The 14,656-nt window shown below is 34.6% G+C and overlaps 1 protein-coding gene across 2 annotated transcripts in view; it reads right to left on the reverse strand.

Annotated features, from left to right (window-relative positions):
- The window catches only part of LOC141446749 (octopamine receptor Oamb-like), a 191,502-nt gene that overhangs the window by 91,906 nt on the left and 84,940 nt on the right, over positions 1-14,656 (reverse strand). Inside the window, exon 1 of one of the 2 annotated variants that reach the window (XM_074113465.1) lies at positions 14,224-14,651. The exons of the other annotated variant lie outside the window; for it this stretch is intronic. The gene's annotated coding sequence lies outside the window, so the exon portion shown is untranslated. Of the gene's footprint in view, positions 1-14,223; positions 14,652-14,656 lie in introns of those variants that run through there. 2 annotated transcript variants of the gene reach the window in all.

A 14,656-nucleotide genomic window follows, 5' to 3' on the forward strand; every position in this document is an offset into this window, starting at 1 on the left:
AGTTGCTCATTAGGGAGGCCAGGACTCCGTTGTTGCGCCGTAAGTATTTAGACAAGCCTTTCAAAGTCTGGATTGGAGACCGAGAGGCTTGGAGACGTGAACCCCCAGTTGTGGGAGATTCGATATGGTACACGGTTGGCTCCAAGAAAGAGGAGAGTGTGGGAGCGGGAGTGTACGGGGCGAAGCCGAAATGTAGCTTTTCGGTTAGCCTAGGAAAACTAGCTACGGTTTTTCAAGCTGAGCTAGCTGCAATTATCTGTGCTACCGAGATTAAGGGGCGAGGAGTTATCAATTCTAAGGTAGTAATCTTAGGCTGCTCTACGAGCTATTAGTTCTCCTACCAGGTCAATTCAAGGCTGGTTTGGGACTGTCTTGGTGCCCTGAAGGAACACCATATCATGGATTTTATCAATGATTTCTGGAGTAGTAACCTCAACAGGGCGTCCAGAACGTTCAGCGTCACTTGTACCCATATGGCCACTCCGAAAATTTTGAAACCACTTATAAACTGTTCTAATCGAAGGTGCAGAGTCACCATAATGTTTATCAAGCTTCTCTTTAGTCTCCTGAGGCGTTTTGCCTTTCATAAAGTAGTGTTTAATCAACACACGAAATTCTTTTTCGTCCATTTTTTGAAAATCACTCGACTTCCTCGATTCAAACGAATGCCAAACACAAAAAAATAGATCGATCTGGCTGAAACTTGGTGTGTGTTCTTCCAAGAGATGCTACTAACTAAACATAACCTCGATACGCGCCAGTAGTGCTATCTCTCTGACTTTGCACGAACTTTTCAAACGACCCTCGTATAAGGATAATTGTAGGCCTATTAACTGTGGCCACTGCAGGCTCAGAAAACACATGCATCGCATGGGTTCTGGCAGGAAGAGGAGGAGGAAACGGCACTGCACGTGCTGTGTCAGTGTGAGGGGCTCGTCTGGGCTAAAGATGTTACTTCTCGGGGAGGAAAAACCAAGGCCTTGAGAGTTTTACCCAAGAGTCGCTCTCCACAGCATTAAGAGTCTGATCAAAAGGACAGGTCTGGAGGGTGAGCTTTAAAATGAGGGGAGCCACAATAGATCCAAAGAGGGTCGCAGTGGCGTAGGCCTCGAGGCCGCCCTAATCTAATATAAGTATATATTTCTGACCCAGGGAACCGTACAAAGATATTTCCGGTGGTATCAAATCAAAAGAAACTACGGTCAAAGAAAGCGGAAATAATAAATAATTCTTTTTAAAACAAACAAAAAATCAATAAACCCTTGGAATAATAACATTAAACCACTGGGAAACGCTTATTAGCTGGAACAAGGAATGCCAAAACTAGACAAGGAATGATTTTGTGCGTGTGTTTGTAGTCAATTTCTCCGTGTCTAGATTGACTAATAGATGTAGTTAGGGTGAGAGGCGGCCAACTCAGGGGGCGCTGCCCACAGCTCGGAGGTGGTGCAAATAAAGGGGTAGCCGACCGTGCTGAGGTCCCTTCTACGTTAAGGGGAGATTGTGTCACGAAACAATTCCAATTGGTTGTAATCTGGTCACGTGATCCCCCTCCAACCACCTCTCTTTCGTAGACACTTATTCAATCCTTCGACCCTCTACAATTTCTGGGTATAGTGCCCTTATAGTACAAAACAAATATGTACATATATACATACATACTCCTGTAGTAGTTTTTATACTATAGTGGTAACTGCCCTTCATCAATATAGCCTTGAATTACCTCCTTCAGAAGAAGAACCTTCCGCTTTTTCTTTTAGCTTTTTAATCGTTGGGAAAACTCGCATTTTTCTTTTTTCTACGGTGAGTGTAGTAGTAATAGACAAACAGTTGTTAACACACACGTACACATTTCTTCTAGAAGGTTATTTTTCTACCTTTTTTTTATCTTGCCCTATCTCTCTCTCTGTAAGATCTGTTCTAAACCGGAAATACGCATTTTACAAAGCATTGAGTACGAAAAGTGAATTTCACATAATATTGTTGTTTAGGACAACAACAAACCCTTTTTTTTTGTAAAGATCAAATTTTCTACAAAAGGAACTCATTGAGTTTGGTCAATTCTCATAAAAATTGTTTAACATTGGAGTTGGCCATCACACGCTCACAGGATATTAGTGTTTCTATAAAAAAAAAAAAATGCTATAGAACTTCCTGTGACGTGTACAGAATGGCGCAGCCAGATATTTGTGAGCCATATTTGTGCAGCAGCAACTACTTTATATTCAATATCAGCAGGTGGTGGTATTAATAAAAAAATATATATATAGTTTGATATCTGGCCAGTAGATGGTAGTAAATCTCTCCTACCTGCAGTCGTCTGCCGTGTCTATCCCGATATTATCACACCATCATAAGAGCTATGGTGGATGATAAAAGCCTGGTACTGTACTGTTCACTTTGGGGATGATTTGTGGTTTTGGAAACTGGGACAGATATTCCCCCCATCTATGGATAGACCCGGCCCCAATCAGGATGTAATGTTTTATATGCACACCATGTTTAAGTGACAAAGAGGTACAAAATGAGTGAAGCTTGCACTATGTTTTGAGGGAGAGGTGATTTTGCCCGTCTGGGTCTATTATACACATCGTTAGAATAGAATTCAATAAAAGTATTCTGGTGTACGTAAAAAAAAGAACACATACGTAACTTCCTTTTTTACTATAACCTCTTTTCCCCGATTTCCTGTGAATCCTAAATTTACGCGACTCACTTCAATCCCTTTTTAATACCATCTTTAATAAGGAGGAATTCCCAATAAGATCTAATAAGGTTTTTAATAAAACTAAGGCGACAATTGCTACAAGCCCGCAATACACCGCTGCTTTGCGGAACACAATTCTAAGTAATACATCTATTGGAAATATGGGTTAGGTTGGCAGTGCTGAATATCTTTTGATTTATATCCGTAGTAGTACGCCATGTTTTGTTTTGTATACCTGACTGGAATTTTCGGTTTTCCATCCATCATCAGAGGTACTTTTATCAATTTGGTTTATCAGATTTTGACTTCACTTACCTTCTACAGCACTACTGGGTAATGATAGTACAAGACAGGAAATGGCAGAACCAGATACTAATTGCTCACAGGTTTCACATAATTCGACGATAAAGCAGCTCTGCCCTAGTGACAATACTACATATCCAGACATAGGACCCCCTACAGCTTTCACTGTCCACTTCTGGACCCGATATAGACAACATCTTCTACAAAGACGTTACAACAACACGACACAACTGGTCCAGCGCAGCATCTTTACTTCTTTCAACAGACTATTTACCATCATTAGACAAATTCATACACTCAATATCAATGGACTTTTTGTGACTAGACTGACTGAAATTTTTGATGAATATTTTATATATTATGTATTATATAAATACGATATGTATGTAAATTTTAAAGTAGGGGAGAAGGGGGCACATTTGTAATTTCTCGCCAAATATTTGTAATTGGTAATTTTCTCCATACGTTGGTGGTAGACCTGTTGTATAATTGACAAAGTTTCCCTTCGTTTTCATTGTTTGGTAAAGTCCAGAATTGAGGAATTTTTATATTTTGTAAGGTGGAAGTAAAATTTTTCTGTTGCAGCTTTGGAAGTGTATTGTGAAGATTTGTAGTGGACAAGGTGTAAGTATTGTTAGTCCATATTTAACAATTGGAATTCATATTTTTAAATCTAGTATTTGCAAAAAGTCTGTTGTGCTTGCACAAAAAGTGTTGGATATTATATTTTCTTTTAAGGAAGGAGAGGGGGCACATTTCAACATCACCAGTTAAAATGTGCCGCCCTACCGACCTCTGCAAGTTTGTGACTTTTTTTTTGGGGGGGGGGGTTTAATCGCAGAGAAGGGGAAAGTGGTTCGAACCTACTACATTAAGAAGCGCAATAGTAGGAGGTAGATTCAGAGTAAAGTAAATATCATTTCTTTCTATTTTATATTGTGTTCAAAGGTTTACCCCTCCAGTGGGGCAGATATTAACATTTGACACAAAAATGTTTAAATTAAAAAAATATACGAGATATGTATGTAAAGTACCAACTGTTTATTGATACAGATCTGTTACAGAAGACTTGAAAGTTGTTGAAAACAAAATAAAAAGGTTCAATAATACGATTCTGGTGCACTCTGCAACAGAAAATGTAAATTCTGTTCAAATGTGCCCCCCTCTCCGCTAGTATAATGTACTATAAATGTATACATATTGTGTATTATTGTATATTATGTAATTATTAGATATTGTATATACAATTCTGAATTATCGTGTATATTTAGTTTATTATTTAATTAATGATCTGCAATTGTGTATAATAACATGTTGTACGAACAGTGGTACAATGTGATATTGTAAATAAATTCCCTAACAGCAGGGGTTACAGCAGGGAGAGAAAACAAAAAACCAAAAACTACTAGAAGTGTGTTAAGTGAAATCAAAAATCTCAATACCAAACTTATTAATCTAACCTCTGACAATGAATGAAAATCTGCAACCGCTCAGGTTTGAACATGCTTGCTATAACGAATAAAAATCAAAGATATTAGGATAAAAAAATAATAATAATCTGATGTTAACTTACTCACAGTACTTTATCTTATCGCTGTTAACGTACTTAAATTTTAGTAAAAACTTTAAAAAAAAAATGTTTAAAAGCTCCTGGTGCCAAAAAACCTCAGAACTTGAGGTGCCTTAAATTAAAATTTTTTTAAAAAAAAATCGCGATGTCTTCTGGAAAATATGACTTTTTCTTTGAGCCAAGCGCTTTTCTAAATCAAGTTTAAATGAATTGGGTATTTTTCAAGCAGATCTCGTGGGTTCTTTGATGAACTTCTCTTACCCAGTCTATTTTGGGTCGTAGGTCGCTGTGGCATAGTCATTCAATTTCCCCAAGTCTGGGATGATATTTATTAGCGTGTGGATATGCTTTGTGTCTGAGAGTGAAAAAGGAGAAGATTGGAGGAGGTTTTTGCCAAATGGGATGAGTACAAAGGAACAGCTCTTTTCTGTGGGGGTACCAGGTTAGATTATGGTTTTATGAACCCACAGGAGAATGAAATAAGTGAAAGTGGCATGGGTTCCAGTGTGCAACCCATTTCTTCAATGCTTCTACTTCTTCACTCCATGTGAGTGGCTATATATATTCAGGAAATTCGCCAGGATCTTATAGAGAGTGCTCTGGGTGTAGAGTGTGGCACATTTTAACTCAAAGTGAGTTTCCCAAGGAGAATTAGCGTGCGGTAAAGAGAGTACTGGAGATTGGGACGAAGTGGGAGCAAACCAGTGATGGGTTACCCCAAGTAAGAGGTGTGGGTTACCCCCGTGGCATCGTTTCTAAAAGGTTGAACACATACTCCGACATACACACTTTATCTCTTCCCTAGGGGGCTTGTAAGTCTGTCAGCCAGTGTTGGAATAATGAGATTTAGGTAATCGGTAAAGGAAAATAGGGTTTTCAAGTTTTCTTTTTATAAGGGGAAAAATTTGGCGTAAAAGGGATTGTGAGGTAAAAAAAATAAATAGGCAGTATTCCTTGATCCTTAAACTGGGTTTGGGGATGGTGCTTTGACGGACAGAAACTGGATTGTCCTGAAGTGAATAGAGGAGGGATATAGGTTTTTTGATTCATTAACTCAGGACTCTCTGAGGATCTACTGAACATCTTCTCTTATAGGACCCCGGGGGTGACCTCAAAACGGGCATATCCTATGTGTAAACACAAAATCGAAAATCTGAACAATTTCTCTAATATGTGGGTGCAATGAGAATACAGGAAGTTTAAAGAAAATCCACCAGAGCCAAAAAAAAAAGTACATTTCCGATTTAGGCGTATCATTACGTAGCTCGCTTTTTAGCAACCCTTTTTGAACCCTTCAACAAAACAAAATACGACGTTTAACAAATGAAATATCACTGCCTAGTAAATCTTTATTACACAGGAAGCAAGACTTTGTAAAACCAGAAAATAATAACGTACATTACGAAAGACGTAACCAGGTGGAGATCAAGAAGACAGTTGCGGTTAAGAAAGAGAGTAGATACTTGAAGTATATAATGTAATACAGATATACGCACAAATATATATATATATGAATATAAAAGTAAAATAAAAGAAACTACGAGCACCCAAGGAGTATCTGTCGCAGTGGATGCTGAGACCGGAAGTGGAGGACGTAGAAGAAAATAAAGAAGGAATGTAAAAAACGGAGGAGACACCAAGTTCTTTCCCCAGCTTCATATCACCGCTGGAAAATATGCAATCTCTGTTTGCTGGAATTTCCCCTTTATTATCCTGACTATTTTCTCTAGTTTTTCTCTGCAAAGATGTTTAACCTTTTTTCCTCCACATCATTTTCTTTTTTTATAAAAGAAAAATATTTAGGAAAAATATTTTTATCTTATTCTAAACTCTACGCTGGGAAATTTCTTAGCGTACATAATATTGTTTTCTTTTTCTCTGTAATTATTGTTTATACATTTTCCAGTTACTGGAAAAAAGAAAAATTTTGCGATGTGAGATTTTCGAGTTTAAACCCCTTTCCAGTGTGCAACCCATTTCTTCAATGCTTCTACTTCTTCACTCCATGTGAGTGGCTATATATATTCAGGAAAACGGAGGAGACACCAAGTTCTCAGGGAAACGTTGCTTTAAGATCTCCTATGTCCTGAGATGGATTTAAAAAAAAAAAAAAATAGTCTAAAACGTGTTCTGTGATCATAGAGATAGACAAAAAAAATAACTACGATAATATGGGTTAACTCTAAAAACACGACTTCCTTATTTTTAAAATAATTTTCTCTAAATTCTAACTTTCTTACGTTTTCTACAAACTACCAGACACTTGAAAAAAAAAAAAAGTCCCATAAGTTTGTTTTACTTCCTCAAAATCAGAGGTCGCTAAAGTGGTCTATATAAGACCCCCAGGGTTTATTTTTTACAAAAGTAGGGGGGTCTAACTCTGAGCCAGGGGGTCGAAAGAAAAAAAACAATTTCGATCCCAATATAGCGGAACCTTGCAAATAAACACCAGGAGCACGTCGTTACTTTACTTATTATTTAGTATAATATTAAGGTATTTAAATTTCTACATTCAAGATATTTTTCATAAAACTATTTGTTACACAATGTAAAATTACTTTAATAAAATGTTTAAAAGAATAAAATAAATTGTACAAAACACAGTCAACCTAATAGATAATTTTATTTTTAATTAACTGAAAATTACTTTTATGAGGGGGGGCCGATGGAGATTTCTGAAAAATTATATAGGGGGGGGTCCATGATCAAAAAAAAAAATTTTTGGCGATCCCCTGCTCTAAATAGATTCTGAAATTGTCTTCAGAATCAAATTTCAACCAGCCAAAGTGGAAGTGCCACTTTAATGAACCATTCCCCCCCCACACACAAATTTTTAGAGAATTTCCGGAAAACTACTCCTACGATTTTCCATTAAAACTGAAAACTTTTTATTCACACTTCCGTATGTTAGGAAAAATTACGATTAAGGGCGTTTCTCTGTGGGTGATGTAGCATAGAACTTCCGTTTAAAATTTTTATTTCTGCGTAAAATATATCGAATTATCACCGCATAAAATATTCGATTAATGATTCGAATTTATTTGGAAACGATCAAATTTTCAGTAAATTGGCTGTCCGGACTAAATAGATTTTTTGTAGTTGAGAATTGTTTTTTTTTTTCGAAAATGGTTTCTCCAAAGTAAACATGCTATAACATGAAATAAACAGCTGATTTAGTACAAATTCCAAGTATACAGGAAAGTTAATTAATAACTAAACAGTAAGAGAAAGTAGAGATTTTAATAAATAATACTAATGAATACTGGAAACAACAAAGACTCGATTTCTCTTCTAATGGGCGATCAGCTGAGAGAAACAGCTGGACTGAACTTATATTTTATTAAATTATAGCAGATTGCACACAGTTAATAAAAGCTGGAAGTGATTTTTAGCGGCTCAAACATTGAACTTATTATCTTAGTGTGTAAAATATAAAAATAGCGACAAAACAGGAAATTGTGGTTTACACTATATACTATGTACTACAAAATACAGATTTAAATTTTAGATTCAATAAAATTATTTAAATTTTTTTTAGGAATTTATAGTTTATAGTATATTTGGCGGTTATAGACTAGACCCGCAAAGCTAAGATGTATTGTTGGTATAGTGGGTTCGATTCCCTATCTCTAGGTCTTGGATTTTATTTAATGGTTAATATGAGAAATTTATAGTAAAGTAAGTTAGGCGGTTATAGGCTAGACCCGCAAAGCTAAGATGTATTGTTGGTATAGTGGGTTCGATTCCCTATCTCTAGGTCTTGGATTTTATTTAATGGTTAATATGAGAAATTTATAGTACAGTAAGTTAGGCGGTTATAGGCTAGACCCGCAAAGCTAAGATGTATTGTTGGTTTAGTGGGTTCGATTCCCTATCTCTAAGTCTTGGATTTTATTTAATGGTTAATAAAAGAAATTTACAGTAAAGTATGTTAGGCGGTTATAGGCAAGACCCGCAATGCTAAGATGTATTGTTGGTATAGTGGGTTCGATTCCCTATCTCTAAGTCTTGGATTTTATTTAATGGTTAATAAAAGAAATTTACAGTAAAGTATGTTAGGCGGTTATAGGCAAGACCCGCAATGCTAAGATGTATTGTTGGTATAGTGGGTTCGATTCCCTATCTCTAAGACTTGGATTTTATTTAATGGTTAATAAAAGAAATTTACAGTAAAGTATGTTAGGCGGTTATAGGCTAGACCCGCAAAGCTAAGATGTATTGTTGGTTTAGTGGGTTCGATTCCCTATCTCTAAGACTTGGATTTTATTTAATGGTTAATAAAAGAAATTTACAGTAAAGTATATTAGGCGGTTATAGGCAAGACCCGCAATGCTAAGATGTATTGTTGGTATAGTGGGTTCGATTCCCTATCTCTAGGTCTTGGATTTTATTTAATGGTTAATATGAGAAATTTATAGTAAAGTATGTTAGGCGGTTATAGGCTAGACCCGCAAAGCTAAGATGTATTGTTGGTTTAGTGGGTTCGATTCCCTATCTCTAGGTCTTGGATTTTATTTAATGGTTAATATGAGAAATTTATAGTAAAGTATGTTAGGCGGTTATAGGCTAGACCGGCAAAGCTAAGATGTATTGTTGGTTTAGTGGGTTCGATTCCCTATCTCTAGGTCTTGGATTTTATTTAATGATTAATATGAGAAATTTATAGTAAAGTATGTTAGGCGGTTATAGGCTAGACCCGCAAAGCTAAGATGTATTGTTGGTTTAGTGGGTTCGATTCCCTATCTCTAAGACTTGGATTTTATTTAATGGTTAATATGAGAAATTCACAGTAAAGTATGTTTGTTAGTCGCCTCCGTCCACGACACCTAATTTGGTAGTTGGACGTAAAGCCCCGCCGGAAAAAATAGGTAATTACTTTACTTTCATTGTTTTTCGAAACAAAAATCTGGAATTGACACACTCATACGACTTTTTGTTACAATTCTCCAGGTTCGAACCTCACCAATCTTCTTCAACCAACTCTGAATGTTTGGGTCATATCTAATTTCTTATCACTTTAGAAGTTCCTCTACTCTACATCCTCTCTCTAAGAAATACCGGAAAAATAGAAATCACGGGAAGAAGCTTTTCCAGTAAAATTTTGTAGATTTATCATAATCACTACATAAAGTTTAGATCAAATCGGGGGGGAGCTGTTTGCGAGGAAATCTTAAAGTAAGGAAAATTCTGTTCTGTAACAGAGGCCCTTCCAGTCTATTAATTGCCTTTGAATTTAGAAATCCAGTCCAAAAATTTATTCTCATTAATGTTAATTATATAGTTGGCAAGACTGTGCACATAAATTATCGCTGGAACCCCATATTCGCTTCTAAATAAAAGACGCGATTTCCTGTTTTGTAAAATAAAAGAAAAACCACTAACAGTTCGAACCCTAAAGGAGCCACAAAATGTGTATTTCCGGTGGAAATTTCACCATTGGAAAAAAAAATCAACAAAAAACAGAAATACGCAATAACTGTGACGCAATATGTTTACAAATTATTTACTTAGAAATAACAGAAAGACTAGATTAAAAACCCTAAAAATAGGTTTTCAATCAATCAATCTTTTTATTGCTTTTAAGCTTTTCTTACAGCAAGGGGGGTTGAGTCGATTTACAAAGTGCTAAAGAAATTTGCAAAATAAATTGAAATAATATAAATAATAATAATATTAAAAAGTAATTACAAAAATAAACTGACACTTATTGTTGACCAAGAAGAGTAAATATGTAAATGGTGGAGATAATATCATTTTACCTAAAGAAAAGAGAAAAAGAAACAAAATTAAAAAATAAAATAAAATAAAATAAATAAAAATAGAAATAGAAATAGCCAGAGTGTGTATAAAATAAATCAATTAAAATAAAACTGCTACTGATTTTGCATAAAATTTTTTAGCTTTAAAGATTTAAGAACGTAAAAAAAGATGTTATTCAATTTGCTATAAGACTCTATTGTCAATAAATTTAGCATTGTATTATCGTCCATGGGGTAAAATATATGGTTGGAAAGATACATTTGTCTAAAGCAATTCAACATAGGGCATGTTAAAAGGAAGTGTTCTAAATTATCACTTTCATATGCACATAAGTTGCATAGTTGGTCAGGATTAAATCTATGTCAAACCTTATCAAGGAAGATTCTGCAGTACTTGTTTCCAAATAACCTCAATTGGCTGGCTACCCTTAATTTGTTTATATAGCAATGAAAAAAGAAATAAGATTCTCCAAGTCCTAAAGTGCTGATATTTCGAAAAACTGGATTATATGGTGATGTGACCGCCTTGGTTTACAGATAAGGTTATTTTTAAAAGATTCTAATAGGTTGGGGAGATAAGAGGATAGGAGGTTGGGATCTTGAGATTTCCATATATCATCAGCTCCTATTTCAAGTAAATATAACCTAAGTTCATGGCACCAATTAAAGGGGATCTTTCGATTATCTTGGAGTTCCAACATTTTACAGTAACAAATTTTCGGAAGTCGATCATTCGGCATCAATGGAAGTTTGAGCCACCATCCTAATAAATATTTAAAAATTCTTAATTTGAGATGAACTCTTCCAGTCTCTAAACGAACGTAGAAATCGGATGTTGATCGCGGGAGATGTAAAAGAGATTTCAGAAATTTTATTTGTGCCCGTTCGACTAGCTCTGCATATGGTGCGGCCCAGACCTCGGCGCCATACATTAAAACACTTGCGACCAAGCAATCGGACAAGTGAGTCTTGGACTGCCAAGTGTCACTCTTTACCGAGCTGAGAATATTTAGAACAAGAGGGACAGAAAGGGAGCTTTTAGAGACAAAGTGCGTTGCAGAACGAGCAAATTTACCGGATGACGAGAAAGGGATTCCTAAATACGTAAATGTCTTACTGGTATTTACTGGTGAGCCTTCGAAATAGAGTTTTTTAACATTTGCTAATTTTACACTTTTTTTAAAAGGTACGATTACGGTTTTTTCCTTATTAACTTTTAGACCATTTTCAGACGCAATAACTGTGACGCAATATGTTTACAAATTATTTACTTAGAAATAACAGAAAGAGTAGATTAAAAACCCTAAAAATAGGTTTTGTAGAAAATTAGGTTGTCTAAATTTAATCGTGAAAAACTCCTAGAATGCATTAAAAATACAAATAGCACTTTCCCTTTACAAAGAAAAAAAAGGGGGGATAACCCTTTCAGGAAAAACAAAAAGAAAGTTAATCGATAGTAATTGTAGAGTTTATTTGATTGTATCGATATTATTGGTTATTTCTAGGAAATTCTGAACTTCACTAATTGGGTTTCGGCTTATTGATCTGTTACCGCTATTAGATAACCGAATCCTGTCAATATTTTCTTAATTGCGTTATAATTAAGAGTATGTTCTTCTATATCTTACTTAGATTGAAAATGTGATCCTAAGATTGACGCGGGTGCCTAACGGAAACGCTAATTGATAATCAAAAAATTATTTGGTTATCGTCAGGGGATTCAGTCTAAAAGTGCAGAATCTGGTTTACTTTTTTCTCCATTTTGGGCTCAAATAATAAACAATAAATTATTTTAAACTTGGGATGTTTAATGTTTCACCTCCCCTCCCCACCAAAAAAATTGGATGTTCAAAGACAGTTTCATTTTCGTAAAAAGTTAGTACACTATTGTGCTCTGATTTTAAGTACACTCCGGAAGCGCTCTAAGTTCGGAATAGAATGATTGAAATCCACAGGAAATTAGATGTTTCAATTACTGCCATTCTGGCGCAAAAAGGTTAACGCTAGTTTCTCCAGGTAACTTCCTTTAAGCGAGTTTCGAAGTGAGAGTAAAGTGAAGCATTTAACGTTTAACGTAAGCGGTTTTTAACTCTTCTTGTATTTATGATGGCCACGTTAGCGTTATAGGCTAGACCCGCAAAGCTAAGGTATACTGTTGGTTTAGTAGGTTCGATTCCCTATCTCTAAGTCTTGGATTTCATTTAATGGTTAATATGAGAAATTTATAGTAAAGTATGTTAGGCGGTTATAGGCTAGACCCGAAAAGCTAAGATGTATTGTTGGTTTAGTGGGTTCGATTCGCAGTTTCTAGGCCTTAGATTTTATTTACTGGTTGATATGAGTAATTTATAGTAAAGTATGTTAGGCGGTTATAGACTAGACCCGCAATGCTAAGATGTATTGTTGGTTTAGTGGGTTTGATTCCCAGTTTCTAGGCCTTAGATTTTATTTAATGGTTAATATGAGGAATTTATAGTAAAGTATGTTAGGCGGTTATAGGCTAGACCCGCAAAGCTAAGATGTATTGTTGGTTTAGTGGGTTCGATTACATATCTCTAGGTCTTAGATTTTATTTACTGGTTAATATGAGTAATTTATAGTAAAGTATGTTAGGCGGTTATAGACTAGACCCGCAATGCTAAGATGTATTGTTGGTTTAATGGGTTCGATTCTCCTAGTCTAGGCCTTAGATTTTATACAATGTTTAATATAAGAATTGAACAGTAAAGTATGTTTGCTAGTCCGTCCGCGACACCTAATTGGTAGTTGGACTTTAAGCCCGCCTGAAAAAATAGGCGATTACTTTACTTTTTTCTTACTTTATATTCGTGAAAATCAAAAGTGTGGCTAAAACTTCGAATTGAAAAACTGTGCGAGGCAATGTAAGGCAGCCTTTTACGACTTTTCATTTGAACTAAGTACGTAAATATTAGGCCTGTTAGTGACTCATATAAAATTAAATAGTATCAATTCCAAGTTATAAGAAAGGTTTTTGTTTTTTTTTCTTTTTTCTGCGTGCGTTCAGTTATAAAGTCAAAAGTGGAAATTCATTCCGCCGGAAGTTTCAGTTTAGTGTATAAGTGTTTTTTTTTTCGAAATCTGCTCCAACTTTAAATTTTGTATACTCACTTCCTGTATTCAGCAAAGTGATACTTGTTGTTAGTTTATTTTATTTATTTTAATTGTTTTTTGGTTTTTGAACGTTATTATTGTAGATTATCCTAGAGGGAAATTATTGCGGTGCGGTCAATAAATATTTGTAGAACAAATTTTCTTTATTGTTATACGGTTTCGTTTTATGTACAAACGTTTATGATGATGTTGCTCACCCATTAAACTTCACAAATTTTATTATATATATATATATATACCTTGAAGAAGGTAATAAATTTACCGAAACGTTGCTAAGGAAAAACAGGAAAAATTTGTTTACAATATTTATTGACCGCACCGCAATAATTTCCCTCTAGGATTATTTTTATTTATTTATTTTTGTTAACATCAGACAGGTGATGAGTCACCGAGTAATTCGGGAAAACCAATTTTCTTAATTCAATGGCTCCTCAATTTAAAAAAAAGCTCATAGAAAAGAGACCATTTAAAGCTCACCAGTACAAAGCTGTGCAATGTTACAAACGGTGCAGTACCACTTGTAGAGTATAGATAAACTACTAAAAAAAATCATTTACGAGAATATTCCAGAACATGAATTTGAAATAAAAATGAAATTCTGAAGAGAAAAAGCAAGAATTACAGTATAAAGAAACGGTCAAGTAAAATAGCTTTTATCGCGCACTAGCAACACTTTTTTTAATAATTTAATTTATATAAATTAAATTAAATTAATTTCAATGAAAATTAATAAAGCTAATTAATTGAATTACCTGTCCATTTTAAAATGATGTCGCCTACAATAAAGTTGAATGATCCGATTGATGTTCTATTAATTAAACCATTTTTTTTGTAATGAAATCTATTAAAATATTATCAGTTTTATTAATTTAAATTTGATTAATTTTATATTTAAACAGAATTAAAAAAAAAACTGTTTTTTTTTTTGAGGAAGACAAATTTTTCCCTTTTTTAAAAAATAAATAAATTAATAAATTTAATAAATTAATTATGTACAAAAAAATATGAATTAATTTATTAACAAAGATTAAATTTTTATTAATTTTCAAAAAAAAAAAAATTAAATTAAAAATATGTTTTGTTTTGTTTTTTAATTTCGATGTTGCCGGCACGAGAGGCGGCTAAAGACTGAAATATCCGCACCACCCCCAACTAGAGTGAATACTGAGAGACTACTGAGTGGAC

This window comes from Rhodnius prolixus, unplaced genomic scaffold (assembly GCF_049639745.1).
Source record: "Rhodnius prolixus isolate KJV_2025 unplaced genomic scaffold, Rpr scaffold_7, whole genome shotgun sequence".
NCBI classification, from domain to species: Eukaryota; Metazoa; Arthropoda; class Insecta; order Hemiptera; family Reduviidae; genus Rhodnius; species Rhodnius prolixus.